Source organism: Prionailurus viverrinus, chromosome D1 (genome assembly GCF_022837055.1).
Source record: "Prionailurus viverrinus isolate Anna chromosome D1, UM_Priviv_1.0, whole genome shotgun sequence".
NCBI lineage: Eukaryota > Metazoa > Chordata > Mammalia > Carnivora > Felidae > Prionailurus > Prionailurus viverrinus.
In genome coordinates, this window is record NC_062570.1 from 64,539,723 (window position 1) to 64,556,258 (window position 16,536).

At 38.6% G+C, this 16,536-nt stretch overlaps 1 protein-coding gene across 2 annotated transcripts in view; it reads left to right on the forward strand.

Annotated features, from left to right (window-relative positions):
• SYT9 (synaptotagmin 9) overlaps positions 1–16,536 on the forward strand; it is a 199,373-nt gene that overhangs the window by 95,053 nt on the left and 87,784 nt on the right. The gene's annotated exons all lie outside the window — the stretch shown is intronic.

The following is a 16,536-nucleotide window of genomic DNA, read 5'->3' on the forward strand; positions in this document are numbered from 1 at the left end:
ATAAAGTAGTTGTACAAATAAAAAAGGATAGTCAGTGAGTCAGCCATTAGCAAGGCTGTGATAACTATAATTTTTATCCACTCCTGTGGGGGATAGTATGGAATAGTGTATAACAAGTGCCCCTGCGGTTGTTGGAGGAGATGAGATGTGCCTGTGAAACACTGATGTAGCAATACAGAGCAGAATTCACTCAAGGATGGGACCTATGGAGAGGTTACCATGAGCTGCAAATATGAGAAAGGTATTGCCGAGTAAGTAGTTTGGCTCTGGTCCCTTAAGGGTTTGACTGGGTGGAGTACATTGAGGTGCAAGAATAAAATATTAGAATTTCTGCTTATATTATCTTCGTTGTTTCTCTTTTTTGTGTATGTTTATTATATACATTTGTTAGAACTGTCTATATGTAAGCTGTATGTAAGTAAATACACATATATTGAGGATTATGCCCCAAACTCTTTCATACTGCTTGTGCCAGTTATAAATTTATTTCCTCTCAACTCCAAATTCATCCTTCATTGCCTGCTCTGGAAAAATAAATTGGGACTTTGAACTGTTTTACCTTTACCACCTAACACATTGCTAAACTCTGTCAGGAGAGGGCACTGGACAGCCAATGTAGGAGGAAGGGAGTTTTCTTCTTAGTTCTGATGTTTTCTTCTCCAGCTTCTGCCAGGAGGCCAGGCTTCTCCAGCATCCAGCTCCTGCAGCACACGCAGCTTCCCTAGTGCCCCGTTCCTGCAGTGTGTGCACCTACTTCAGTGCTGGGCTCCACAACACAGGTGGCCCCTCCAGCACTCAGTGGTTAGCAGCTCCCCCTGGCCCCTCCTCAGTTGGTTTTGTAGCAGAGTGCCTCTCGTGAGACATCTTCCCATGAACAGCTCTTCCTGGTCCCTAGATGGCAGATTCCCAGCAAGTTCCAGAGGTGGATTTCCAGTAAGTTCTGCTAGTGTGATACCTGCCTCCGCCCTTACCTCCCCAGCAGCTGGTTTTCTCTCGGGTGCACTACAGACATAGCTTCTTTGCCACAACACAAAATATTAGGCAAGCACTGTGTTAGAGTTACCTTCTACTCTTCTTCTAGCTGTCCCATTATTCCTTTTGGCCCCAACTCAAATCCCACCTTTCCCTTAAGCTGTCTCTTGCCTTCCTCAGCCAGAAGGAAGAGAAGCATCTGTCTGATGCAGATTACCCCACTTTCTCTCATATACTTCTATGATCCTTCGATTGCACAATCGAAGAAACATTCAGCTACTGCTTTGGGACTTCTCTTATATTCAGTCACTGGGTTAGAGAAAGAGGTGGGCACAGTGAGATGGATGGGACTGACTTGAGAGATCATCTGGTCAAATGATACATAGAGGAGAGAAGCCTTATCAAGACTCAGTATAACTTGCTCAGAGTCACCTGGAGCTGGAATCGGAGTGCCAAGATTCTCATAACTAGTCCACAGTCATGCTGTTCGCATTTCTTGTGCTGTGTCTTCTCTCCCCAGCTATCCCAGGAGCTTCTTGGGAGCCCATTCATTTCCTTATGGACTTGGGTCTGCCTGGCCCAGAGCCCTGGACAGAGTAGAGCTCATGAAATGTTTCTTATTTAATTTGACTGGTCACACCTAAGCCTTTCCCCTGGATTTCATTTGGGAATCAACCTAAAATCATTCCAGTGGAATAGTGGTTTCTCTTGTGCTCATCAACCATCTCAGGTCTAGGCCGAGATAACTAATGATGTGTTTGAGCTTATCCAGGAGTTGAGATTGGTTACTGAAATTAAAGTCACAAATGGTAATGAGCTTGTCGAGGATGGAGGAAGCAGTTCTGCAAGGCCAACTGTCTGGATCCCCATGTAGTTCTAACACAGAAAGACCGAACTGTTGGTGAGTCTGCTGTTTGCATCTTCAAACTTGAGTCACCTTTCTACCTCTTGAAATTTAATTTTCGTACCTTCTTTGCAACCCTGACATGCAGCATCTAGATTCTCCCTTGGGAGAAATGATTACTTCTGTTTTTCAGTGATCTGAAATAGGAGCAGTGAGTGTCTAGGCTTTAGCCTACCTCACCTGGTTTGGGGCTTGTTCTTTTCTGCTCTTGCTCTCTCTCCTTCCCAGCAGGGCTTGGACTCCATCATATGATGCAGCCCCCCAGCAAGGGAAGAAGAAAAGGACGCCTTCTTGCACATTACCTTTCTGTACTCCACTAATGCTGCTTCCCCCTTGTGATCTAAGTACTTAAACCTATGACTTGAGAGCATTTGAGATAGTAACCAGAACCCCTTTTTGAACCTTCTAAAATGAGTCCTTTACAGACAACTATCACCATTTTCCAGTTGATGTAATGGAAAGTAATTATGACTATCAGTACTTGAATCTCCACTTTGCAGTTTCTGTTATGTAGAGAATCGTTATCTTTAAGTCACTTTTCTCAAGTTGTAATATTAAAAGATGCTAATTCGTGCATCCCACGGTAACATGTTGAATGGTTTGTATGTGGGAGGCGCTGGGTTGCTGTGAATGAGGGTCTTTGCCTTCATGGTGTTTGGACAAGGAGGAAAGGCAGATATCCAACAAGTAATTACACAGATTGCTATTTAATTGGAAGTGTGAGAAGTGGCACAAGAAAAAATACCAGATACTCCAAGAACCAGTAACAAGAGGGCAAAACTCGGTCTGCGGCGTCAGGGAAAGTTTCCCCAAAGAAGTAATGTTTGTGCTGAGGGTGAAGTGTGAATTGAAGCTAACCTGAAGAAGAAGACAAAGGAGAAGTTCTGGAAAGAGGCTTTCATGATGAAAAACAAGCCATGTTCAGTATTTGGGATTTTTCCCCCCTTAAACAACAAGTAGAAACCAGTGACGGATTTTTAGGAGGAGAGAGACATGCAATTATTTGCATTTTAAAAATACCCCTCAGGCTGTTGTGTGAAGAAGAGATTGTAAGGTGTCTAGGGAAATTGTCAAGGACTGTATTGGTATCATCTTAATGTTGCAGAATTACAAAAGGGAGCCAATGTTGTTTGGAAATACAGGATATGAATACCAGCATAAGAAAAAAATAATACTATGTTTACTCGGGTCTTTAAGACCTGATAATAAACATTTTTTTTAATTATTGATATGACTAAACTTGGTCCCCCAAGCGAGGTAATGCAAAAGAACCAGCCATAATTGGGTGAGAGTGTCCTAAAGATAGACAGGCAATGAGAAGTAAACCCTTGATATAATAGTTTTCAGACAAAAAGATAACCAGAGACCCCAAACTCTCTCCTCCTACTTTTTCTAATAGGCACCTTGGCTGGGTGCCTCATTTTCTCAGTTGGTTAAGTGTCCGACTTCAGCTCAGATCATGATCTCACGGTTCATGAGTTCGAGCCCCATGTCAGGCTCTGTGCTGACAGCTCAGAGCCTAGAGCCTGCTTCAGATTCTGTGTCTCCCTTTGTCTCTGCCCCTTCCCCACTTGCTCTCTCTCTCTCTCTCTCTCTGTCTCTCTCTCTCTCTCAAAAATGAATAAACATTAACAAAAAAAAATTTTTTTAAATAGGCACCTTGGCAGCAGGCTAACAAAATCAAGATATAACCCAAGAAGACCCATTGCTTGTCTTTCGTCAGCCACATCCATTTTGCAAAAATATCCACAAAAACTAGGGTGGGGAGGGAATGGGTGGCCACTATGTTAATTCCTTCCATTGTCCTTTTTTATTTGTCTTTTATTCTCAATATTTTAACATACAGAAAAATGCAAAAAAAAAAACAAGACATAATAGAAGTTCATATGTTAATATCTTGCCATATTGATCCTAATACATTTATTGTTATAAAATAGTACAGACATAGTCAAACCCCTCCCAACCACCTGACCTAACCACTGAAGTTGGTGTGTATCCTTTCCATGCATATTGTTATTATTTTACTACATGGTTATGGCTCTAAACATATATAATATAATATTGCCATATGTTACATTTTTTCAATAAGTAGCATTACAATTTATATGTCCCTTTGAAACTTGTTTTTCTTCTAATATGACTTTTTCAAGGTTTATTTCACACTAATACTTGTACATATAGATGATTTACTTTAATTGTTATTTAGAATTCCATTTTGTGATTAAGTTAGTTTGCTTATCTGTCTCATGACTGATGGATAGTTGCATCAATTCCCCTTTCTGCTAAAAAAAAAAAAATCTATAATGAACATCCTTCTACATGTCCCTTTGGGGCACTGCTAGAAATGAAACTGGTAAGGGCTGGAGTAGACACACAATTCAGTTTTTATTAGGTATTTAAAAACTGCTTCCCCAGGTATTTATGCCAATTTGTACTCCCAACAGAAATATATAGTTTTCAGTGTCTGTATGTGTTCCCTAAAACTTGGTTGATGGGTTAATTTTGACAGTTGTAGCTCATTATTTTAAGTTACATTTCCCTATATGTTTATTATGTTTACACGTATTGCCATTAGGATTTTTTGTGGATTGCCCGATCATATAATTTGGCCATTTTTCTTTTAGGATTACTTGTATTTGTTAATTGTTATGGTTTTGGGGGTTTTGTTTATTTGTTGTTTACTTTCTAGTTATAAATCATTTTTCTATTATGCATTTTGTAAATACCTTCTCTCATTCTAAAGCTTAACTTCTAACTTTGTGTGTTGTATCTTTTGTCATACAGAAGCCTTTAATTTTAATATAATCAGAATTGTCTCTATTCCTTATGGTCTGCAATTTTAGACTGCTTTAAGTTTTAAACAACTTTATAAAAAGAACCTTTTAGACTGTCTTCTAAAAACTTTTTAGGTTTTGTATTTTACAGTTTATTCTTTGATCTATGTGGATTTTTTTCTTTTATGTGTGCAGTGTGAGTGTTTGCTAAAAAAAGTCTATCCTTCTCCATAAAAGTATCTACTATCCATTACCTAACGCCACAGTAATGTTGCATAACAGCCGCAAAACCTCAGTGATGTAATGATTTTGCTCCCGAGCTTGGTTGTGCTGAGCAGAGCTGGGCCCAATGGGCCTCACTCATGGCTGTGTTGTCTGCTGGAGGTTGGCTGAGCAGCCCTGCTGATCTTGGCTGGGCTCTTTCACATATCTGGGGCTTTTGTTGGGACGACTGTCCTTAGCTCTGCTCCACGTGGCTCCCCAATCTTGTTCTCCCGGCAGAGGTTCCAGAATAGGAGAAAAGGTGGAGGCGCATAAAGCCTTTCAGAGGCATAGGTTTGGAAGTGACACATGGGCACTTGGATGTCATTTGATTAGCCAAAGCAAGTTGCAGGGTTGGCCAGATTCACTGCGGGGTGCGGGGGGGGGGGGGGGGGGGGCGGAGACAGACCACCTCCTCCTTATGGGAGGAGCTGACACATGACTTTGCCAAAGGCATGTACAGAGGGGTGGAGCGTTGGAGCTATTTTTACAATCAATCTATCTTAATAGCCACTTGTGTCAGCTCCCGTGAGTGTGGAAGTCTACTTTTGACATATAACAGATTCTCATACATACGTTGTTTTTTCCGCTGGGCAGTCTTCCCTTCTCTATCAGTTTATATTTCATTGATTTCTATAGCGTTTTCGTAACTGTTGAGTCTCCTCCTACCCAATTCTGTTCTCAACTTTCCTCTCCTCCCTCTTATGTGGATAGGCTATTTTTAGCCCTTCATTATTCCTGAAGAATTTTAGGATCAGCTTATTCAGCTTCATAAAAAACACTGTAGACATTTTTACTTCAATTGCATTCAATTGATATATTAATTTGACTAGAATTGACATATTTATAATACTGATTTTTTTTCTACCTTATATACTTTATTTCTCCATTGGGTTAGATGTTCATTAATTCACTGAAGAAGTATTTTTTTTAATTTTTTTAATGTTTATTTTTGAGAGAGAGACGGATAGAGCGTGAGCGGGGGAGGTGCAGAGAGACAGGGAGACACAGAATCTGAAACAGGCTCCAGGCTCTGAGCTGTCAGCACAAAGACTGAGGTGGGGCTCGAATTCCTGAACCTGGAGATCATAACCTGAGCCGAAGTTGGAGGCTTAACCCACTGAGCCACCCAGATGCCCTTGAAGAAGTTTGTTTTTGTTTTTTTGTTTTGGTTTTTTGGTTTTTTTAAGTGTATTTATTTATTTATTTATTTTGAGAGAGAAAGAGAGAGCCGGGGGGGGGGGGGGGCAGAGAGAGAAGGAAAGAGAGAATCCCAAGCAGGATCCACACTGTCAATGCAGAGCCCAATGTGGGCCTTATACTCACGAACTGGGAGATCATACCTGAGCTGAAATCAAGAGTTGGACCTTTAACTGACTGAGCCATCCAGGTGCCCCTGAAAAAGTATTTATGAGACATACAATGTACCAGGCACTATTCCAGAGACTTATGCAGCAGAGAATAAAAGCAAAAAGAATACTAGCTTTGAGGACTTGATATTCTAGTAGGGGAAACAGACAATAAACAAAAAATGCATATATTAGGAGGTGATCAATACTATGAAGAAGAAAAAAATTGTGTGCAAAGGGATAAAGAATAACAATAAGGTTAGTACTGTTTTATATAAGGAGTCCTTTTTTGGTCATTCAGTAATAATGTCCTTCTTAAAGTTTTAAAATAATTTTTACCGATCTATTTCTCAGTACAATATAGTTTTTGATGCCACTGTGAAAGTTGTCTTTTAAATTACAGTTGTTTTGGCTAGTGAATAAAAATGCTCTGGATTTTATGAGCATTGATTTTATGTCCAGCAAACTTTTGTATTTGGTTATTAGTTAAATTAGTTTTCAGATTCTCTTTAGGTTGTAATTTTTAACAAAATACAACTTCATTTCTCTTCATTACTCCTGCCAGTTATTTTTCTTATTTGGAGCCCTGTTAAGTACTCCTGTGTAATATTGTACAGAAACAGTGAAAGCAGGGAATCTTGTCTTCTTCTTAAAGGGAAGTTTCTAGCATTTCACCATTAAATATGATAGTCTCAGTGAATGTTTGATAGGTAACTTTTATGAGATTAAAGATTCATAGTTTGCTCAATAGTATCTTTTCCATGAATGAGTGTTAAATTCTAGTGCTTTTTTTGAGTCTAAATGATACTATTGTTTTCCATTGGCCATTTCCATCATTTTATGTGGTGGGTTTATAGTATTATAGTATCTAATGTTAAATCATCCTTGAATGCTGGTGATAAACCCAACTTTGTTGTGATGGTTTTTTCCTTCATATATTACTTTATTTTCCTCTCTTATAATTTCTTTACTGTTTTTGCAGCTATGTTCATAAAGGCAATTGGCCTATTATTTTCCTCTCTTACACCGTCCATGCCTGCTTAAGAGATCAATGTTATACTAGCTTCACAAAATAAATTGGAGAAAGTTTCTTCTTTAAATATATTCTCTCAAAAAATTTGTGTACGATAAAGAATATTGATTTCTTAAAGATTTGGTAGAACTTGCCTGTCAAATTATCTGTCATAGAGGGTTTTTTGAGGTAGGTTTTAAGTAACTGATTTGATTGATTTAATGGTTATAATTTTTTCAAGTTATCCATTCTTGATTCCAATATTAGTAATTATATTTTTTAGATAATTTTATGTTTCATTAAGTTTTCAAATTGAGTTGGTATTAAGTTGATCATAATATTCTCTGACATTTCTAAAAGTTCCTAACATAGGCATAGTTATGGCCTCTTTTACATTTCTAACATAGTTTATTTGTTCCTTATTTCTGCGTGTGTGTGTGTGTGTGTGTGTGTGTGTGTGTTTACCTACTTTGTCAAGGATTTAACTGATTTGTTAGAGCTTTTCAAAGAACGAGTTTTGTACTGTTGATCCTTTTGTCTTTGTTATTGATATTTTCTCTAATTTTTTGGTCTTGTGTTTGTTTTTGGTTTGGTTAGTCTGTTATACTTTGTCTAACTTTTTGATGTGGTTTTTTGTTACATCCTATGAGTCATTCAGTTCCAAGCAGCTTCTAATTCCCATTATAATCCCTGTTTTAACTGGTGAATTATTTAGAAGTATGATTTTTAAATTCCCAAATTTGTGGGTCTATTTAGCTTTTTGCTATTGATTTATAATCTTATTGCATTTTGCTCAGAGATTTGAAGAATATCAGTGTTTTGGATTTACTGAGGCTTGCTTTGCAGCCTTATACATGGTCAATTCTTATAAACTGTTCCGTGGTTCCCTAAAAAGAATGTATTTTCAACTTTTGGTTTCTGGTTCTTCATGTGAGGAGCATGGAAATTGCCTCTCCCTCCTAACAACAAGTAAAAAGCTGAACAGACTGAAAAAAAACCCAACTCTTATAGACTCTGTAAAAGAGGTGAGGACACATGGCAAATCCCTAAGACTGGAGAGACTGACAGGTAAGTACAGAGAGTAACACCTTCCTGGAGTAAGGACTCACTAGTGGGAGCCACTCTTGGAACCAGTGCCGGGGTAGGAAAACCTGATGAATTGCTAAAGGCTCACTGTAGACAACTTTGAGGATTAAAAACTCCAGGGGGACCTAATCATGATGGAACTTCACAATTTTGTGAAATTTACCTCTAGCTCAACCAGGTTTCCACAGTAAATATCAGAAAAAAAATCCCTTCCTGCTTCCAGCAAGCAGAAGGAAAAAAAAAACCATTCTGAATGTGCTAGTGTACTCTGTTCTACTTCACCAGGCCTGCCCTTGGGAGAAACTGTTTAGCCTGAGCCTCACTGACCTGGGGGAAGGAAAATACCCAACTCCAGTCAGCTCTAGCCATCCTCTCCCACCTAAAGACGGGAGAAAAAAGAAATTAAAAACACTTGTGAAGTTCACAGTCCAGAGGCACAGCCTCATCAAAAGGCTGAGCCCTAATCATAGGACTAGAGATTGCTTCCTTTTCCCCCACCACCCAGCACCACATGACTAAAGGCCTATTTACAGCAGTTCCTTTTACCCAGTACATCGTGTCCATCTATCCATAAAAAATTACAAGGCATATGCCAAAAGACAAAAAACACAATTTAAGGAGACAGAGCAAGCATCAGAACCAGACATGGAAGGGATGTTGGAATTGTCAGACTAAGAATTTAAAACAACTATGATTAATACGCTAAGGGCTCTAATGGATAAAATACAGAGCATGAGAGAACAGATGGTCAGTAAGCAGAAATATGGAAATGCTAAGAAATAACCAAAAAGAAATGATAGACATAAACACTGTAACAGGAATAAAGAATTCCTTTGATGGATTTATGAGTAGACCGGGCAAGGCTGAGGAAAGAATTTCTGTGCTTGAAGATATCTCGGTAGAAACCTCCAAAACTGAAAAGCAAAGAGAACAAATACTGAGAAAAAAAAAAATAAAAGAACAGAATATTCAAAGACTTTGGGACAAGTACAAAAGGTATAACATACATGAAACAGGAATATCAGAAGAAAGAAAAAACAGAATAAATATTTGAAACAATAATAACTGAAAAGCTTCCCCAAATTAATGTTAAACACTAAACCACAGGTCCAGGAAGCTCAGAGAACACAAAGTGGGATAAATACTGAAAAAAGTATACCAAGGCATATCACTTTCAAATTGCAGAAAAATCAACAATGAAGAAAAAAATCCTGAAAGCCAGAAAGGAAAAAAACACCTAACCTATAGAGGAACAAAGATAAAAATTACATCTGACTTCTAAGAAACTGTGTAAACAAGAAGAGAGTCGAGTGAAATATTTAAGGTATTGAGAGGCAAAAACCAGCAACCAAGAATTTGGTACCCTGAAAAATTATTCTTCAAAAGTGAAGGAGAAATAAAGATTCTCTCAAACAATCAAAAACTGAAGGGGATTTGTTGCCAGTAGACCTGTCTTGTAACAAAAGGTTAAAACAAATTCTTTAGAGAGAAGGAAAATAATACAGGTCAAAAACCTGGAGCTATATAAAGAAAGGAAGAACATCAAAGAAGAGCTAAGTGAAGGTAAAATAAAAACTTCCATTTTTCTTAATTTAAAAAAAAATTTAATATTTATTTTTGAGAAGAGACACAGAGAGGCAGAGAAACAGAGTTTGAGCAGGGGGTGGGCAGAGAGAGAGGGAGACACAGCATCTGAAGCAGGCTCTAGGCTCTGAGCTGTCAGCACAGAGGTCAGTGCAGGGCTCGAACTCACCAACTGTGAGATCATGACCTGAGCCAAAGTCAGACACTTAACCCACTGAGCCACTCAGGTGCCCTTCATTTTTCTTATTTTTAATTGATCTCACAGATTAATTAACAAATAGCGACTCAAAATAATAAGAACAATGTAATCGATTATGTATGCTTATGTATAAAAAAGAATGTGTTTTCTCCTATTATTGAATTCAAGCGTCCATGTATGACCCTTAGATCAAGCTTGTTAATTGTGTGGTTTTTTTTAATGTTTTTATTTATTTTTGAGACAGAGAGAGGCAGAGCATGAACAGGGGAGGGGCCGAGAGATGGGAGACACAGAATCCGAAGCAGGCTCCAGGCTCTGAGCTGTCAGCACAGAGCCCGACATGGGGCTCGAACTCACGGACTGTGAGATCATGACCTGAGCTGAAGTCGGACGCTTAACCGACTGAGCCACCCAGGTGCCCCAATTAACTGTGTTTTTCAAGTAATCTGTATTCTCACATAATTTTTTTGCTTGGGTTATCATTTACTTAAAAAGCAATGTTATAATGTCCCACTATGATTGAGAATTTGGTATCTCTAGCACATATACACTGGTTCAGGATCATTATATCTCAATGATGAATCGTTCCTTATATCATTATGTCTGCTGGAAATGAGATCAGCTGCATGTTATGGAAAACCAATGGGAGTGGCTTAGTGACAGAATATCATTTTTCTCAATAAATAAGAAATCTGATAATAGCTCAGGGCTGGTCACCCTCTTTAAGGAAGTTTTCAAGGACCCAGATCCTTCTAACTTCTTACTCTACCATTCTTAACATTGTACTTGCAGATTCATAGACACTGAATGCCTGCTCTACCTACAGTTATCAGCTCAGCATTACATATAAGAAGATGGTAGAAAGTTGAATGACGATATCAGTTAAGACTATTCCTTTATGTCGGATACTTCTCAAAAGTACCATCCAGCAGATTTCCACCTATATATTTTCAGCCAGAAATGGTCATGATCATCCCTCACTGCAAAAGAGTCCAGAAAATTGGGTATTTTTAACTGGGCCCATTGCTGCCTCAAACAAAATTGGGGTTCCATCAGTCAGGAAATGGAGAGATTGAACATTTGGCAGAAAAATCAGCCAAATATACCATACTATTTTATCCCTATAGTGTTTTTCACCCTAAAGATCCTTTGCCCAATATTATATGAACTTTTGGTTACTATTTATTTACCTCACGTATAGTTTTCATTTCTTCACTTTCAACATTAATATGTTGTTACGTTTTAGGGATGTTTCTTATAAATAGCATAGAACTCAATTTTACTTGAAAATTTAATCCATCTATATATGTTGCCATTACTTATACATATTTAGATTTATTTTACTGTCTTACTATTTTTCACTTTCTGGTTAATATGGTTGATATTTTTTGGCTCCTCTTTTTTCTTGTTATTGTTTATTGAATTGACCTCTATTTTTGTTGTCCACTATACCTTTTTTGCACCTGTTACGTATATTCGGCACTCAGAATGTCTCCCTTGTACCTTTTGTTTTTCTCACACGTTCCATCAATCACCAGTTTCTGTAAATCTCAGTTTCTACATTTAGCTTGAATCTTCATTGCTACTACCTTGGCCCAAGTTATTATCATTTCTCTGCATAGTCTCCTAATGGGCCTCCTGGAATCCACTCTTGCTACTATTTCTGAGTGATTTCACGGAACTAGATAGAGAAATTAGTAAGAAAACAACTAACCTAAATTCTCCTGACTCATCCACCTGGTACAAATTGAGTACTTTTAACACCAGGAAATCTTACAAGGAAAATGATGATCCTAAGTTTTTTCACATTAGCATCTAGGTGAATGGTGATACCATTTATTGGAATGGAGAATACTAGAAATAGGTTTAGAGGAGAAGGTCTGAATTTAGTTTTTTACATAGTGAATGGGAGGTGTCTGTGGGCCATCCAAGTGGATATGTTGGATAGGCTATTCGATGTATGGGTTTAAAACTGAAAGGCATGGCTGGCCTGAGCATATTGAAGACATGGAAAGGGATCATCTCAGATGAACTAGAGGGAAAAGAAGGCAATTCCTGGTACCACACCATGGAGGCTTTCTACATTTAAAGGTCTAATGGAGTAGAAACCTTCTCAAGGGAAACTAAAACAGTAGAGTCAGAAAAAAGGAAGAAAAGCAGGAGAATCTAATGTTGTCAGATCCAGGGGAAGTGAATACGTTCACAAAGGATGTGTGATCATTTAGGGCAAGTGCCCTCTGAGAGGTCAAAATGAAGACGGAGAGATAGCCACTGTATTTGGCAACATGTGGGGGGTACCCTGTGAGAGCAGTTTGGATAGACCGCTGGCAGCATAAGCCAAGTAAAGGTGGGTTGAAGACTGAGTGGCAGGTAAGGAATTAGAGCTATTTTGTCTAAACCACCCTTTGGAGAAGTTGGGCCAGACAAGAAAGTGGCAGGCAGTAGCTGGGAAGAGGGCCATGTTTTCAAGGGAGAGATTTATTTAAAAATTTAGAGAGTATGTTTAAACGCTGACGCATAGGCTGCATTGGAGAAGAAAAGGGTGAAAAATGAGAAGAGCAGAGATAATCATTAAGTTTCTAAGCGGGCTTAGTGGGGTGGAATATTCCCCCCACCTGATCAGATGAGGAACGCATCTTCTGATGCAGGAAGGAGGATAAAGACACAGAGGTCTTTGTAAGGATGTTGAGTGAACAAGCTCGGGGACTTCTGGTCCAATGACTTCCGTTTTCTCCATGAAGTAAGAAACAAAGTCATTTGCTGATATTGAGATACAGATAATGTTCAGAGGTTTGAGGAACAGTAGGAAGCCTGATTGACCAGCAAATGATAGCTTATGTTCTTTGAAATTTCTAGTGTCAGGGACATGCGTTATTTCTAATAATCCCCAAAACCCAGTCGAGTGCTATTACCTTCACTCTAGAGATGTGGAAACAAATGTTCGATAATTTGCCCAAACTCATCCAGCTAGTGGATAGCAGAGCTGGGATTGAACCCCTGATCTGTTTGCCTTTCAACTGACACTTTAATTTGAAACATCAGACAGCATGGCAAAGACAAAATGACCCACTCCAGTTCTCCCTGGCTTGTTGGAAGTTTTCTGCTATCCCTTCACTGGCCTGCTTACCCTTCATATGGATATTTAAGATCGTTCGTGACCCAGTTGAAAACTCTAACCTGTATGAGCAGGGTTTGTCGTCTCGGTGGTTACATTTATTTCTGTTAAATGTAAGGCATCACTTGGACTAAAATAGAATTTGGGGTCAGATTCCTTCATGGCTGGGGAACTCTGCAGCTGTGACAGATGGATGAGGGAGCAAATGCTAGCGGGAGAAAGGGAAGAAAAAAGATCTGTCCTAAACTGAACCTTCTATCTGGACAGTGAAGATTTGCCTCCCGGAACAGGTTTTCTGGATTGCTAGCAGCCCTTGCTTTGTGTCCGGGGGTATCTGAGTGAGTATGCCTTAGAGGCACCCAGGCTCCCTCCTCCCAGGCCCACCCCACCCTCAGCCCCCCTCTGTCCCTTGGGTAGTGAGACCCTGCAGTAACCTTTCCATTTCCAATGACATGGAAAGCTGTGATGATGGAGTGTATGCATTTTTTTGTCTTCAGGATTGTGGAGAGAAGAAAAACTGAAGAAAGAACTTAGAAACCCTCCAGATGGGGTTGGGAGAATGGGAACAGATGACGTGTCAGGAAAACAGACACCCCAGTCTAAAAAGTACATCCTTTATTCTCCTCCCATTTCATAGGGAAAAGCACGTTTTCAAGTTTTTTTTCTCAGCCAAAAAAGAAAAAAAAAATCACATTTCTCATTTTCTGTCTTTGCAAGCCTAAAAATATTTTTAAGATTTTATAGTATACCATGTTCTGGTTATGTGACAACATTATGTTTTAATTGTTGGTTGTAATTTATTTGCACTTCCGAGCAAATGGGATGGGCAACTCCTTAGGGTTTGGGGACTCTTTAGCTAGAATTTGCCAACCCCAAATTCTAGCACCTCATGCCATGCTTGACATCTCGTGGGTGACAACTTTTGTTGTTGTTGTTTTTTAAATAGATGAATGAATGAGCTGATTTTACTTTTCTTGCTGAGTATCCAGCCTTAATGGGCTTTTGGTTTTCATTGCTTTCTCCTTATTGACATTTTCAGAGGATTTCTCTCACCTGTTTTAGTTTTTGCCTTTTCTGGTTGTTGTAGTTATTATTTCAGTTTGTGTAGGGCTCACAGGTTTTCTCTTATCATAATTGTATTATTTTCTAATGTAGCAAGCAAAATGCAGCATGATTTTTTGATATAATTTTGATATAATTGTGTTTCTTATAATATTGATGAAGATAAACATCAGTGTATACATTTATTGACCATTTGTTTTTTCTTTTTCTTCTTTTGTGACTTGTCTGTTTCTTTTATTAGTTTTTGTATTGGGGTTTACTTTTGTTTTTTCTTAGTAACTTTTAAGATCTCTTTGAAAAAAAAGATGTCAGTCTTTGTTTGCTCTTTGACCCTATTAAATGTTTATGTATTTACATACATAATGTTCTTCTATTGAAAATTCAGCAGTGCCTGGGTGGCTCAGTTGGTTGAGTGTTCAACTTTTGCTTTTGGCTCGGGTCATGATCCCAGGGTTATGGGACTGAACCCTGTGTTGGGCTCAGCGCTGGGCCTGGAGCCTGCTTAAGATTCTCTCTTTCCCTCTGCGCCTCTCCAGCTCACCTGCAGGCATTCTCTCTCTCTCCCAAAATAACAAAAGAAAGAAAGGGAATTCTGCCTTCGGAGTTATGCTTAGAAAGTCCCTCCCATCTCCACCCTCATTCTTGAAATTACAAAAATCACCTATGTCAACAACCACAGCAACATTCAGGAATAACATTTACGGAGCACTTAACCATTTGCCAGCCTGTGTCCAAAGAGCTTCGCACATGCCATCTTCTTTATTCATCACAGAAACCCTATGAGGCATATGCTATTATTATAACTTATTTTACAAATGAAGAAGCTGAGATACAGAGAGATGAAGTGACTTGTTCAAGGTTACCTAGTGAGTGGCAGAGCCTGGAATCAAGCCCAGCTCGTCTGACTCCAGAGGCTGCAGTCTAAACTGAACTCTCTACTTTGAAACTCAAATCCATTTGGAATGAATCTGGCATACGTGTAGGCTAGTGATCTTAACTAATTTTTCCAAATAATTGGTTTTTCAACCAACCCCCCTGATTGAGCCAACATTTCCTAACCTGCCAATATTGTCACATAACAAATACTCGTATTTTTAATTTTTGTGCAGTCTGCACATTTGAGCCTTATACATTGACATCACTAAACCACCTTTTGTAACCCAAATTTGACATTTAATACATCAGCTGATAAAGCTCTTGAAAACTATTTTAAGTGGCATTGCTGAAACAGATCAGTGTCAGCAGGATTTTCATCTTCATTTGATTAGTGGTATTTACATAATTGTCTAGAAATTGAGTCTCATCTTGCCCTTATTCTGAAGCCAGACATAGTAGAACATAGATTGTATGATTCCATTAATATGGAATTCCATTAGTATGTAATGTCCAGAAAAGGCAAATCTGTAGAGGTTCAGAGTAGATTAGTGGTTGTCTAGGGCTAGGGAGGTTATGAGGAGTGACTAGATAGGCATGAGGTTTCTTTTTTAGAATAATAGAAATGTCCTAAAATTAGATTGTGATGATGTTTTTGTTGTTATTGTTTTAATATTTTAAATTTTTATTTATTTTTGAAAGAGAAAGAGTGCGAGCAGGGGAGGGCGGGAGAGAGAGGGAGACACAGAATCCGAAACAGTCTCCAGGTTTCCAGCTATCAGCACAGAGTCTGACGCAGGGCTCAAACTCATGAACCGTGAGTTCATGACCTGAGCTGGAGTCGGACGCTTAATTGATTGAGCCACCCAGGCTACCCAAGAGCGTGGTGATGTTTATAGATTCTGTAAATGTACTAAAATTCGTTGGGCTTTACACTTAAAACAGGTGAACTTTATGGGATGTAAATTATTTCTTAAGAAAGCAATTAAAACGATAAGACAACAACCTACACCCTATTCAAACACACAAGCACTTGCACACACACGCACACACAAAGATGAGAAATTGAAAAATGCTGATATTAATCATAAAGTATGACCCTCAAAAATGTAATAAAATGGGATAAATATGGAAGTAATGAGAATTTGAAAGCAATTGACTATTATCTTCAAACAGATGCTCTCTTCCACTTAGCCTATTGATTCTGGGATCTATTGTGAATGAAAGAGAATGTTGGGAACATACTGTTAAAAATTGTGCTATCAAAGTAATATGTGGTTAGGGTTTTAATAAAATCTGTAGTTCTTAGAGAATAGAAACTTCTTTATAAAAATATCCAAGTATG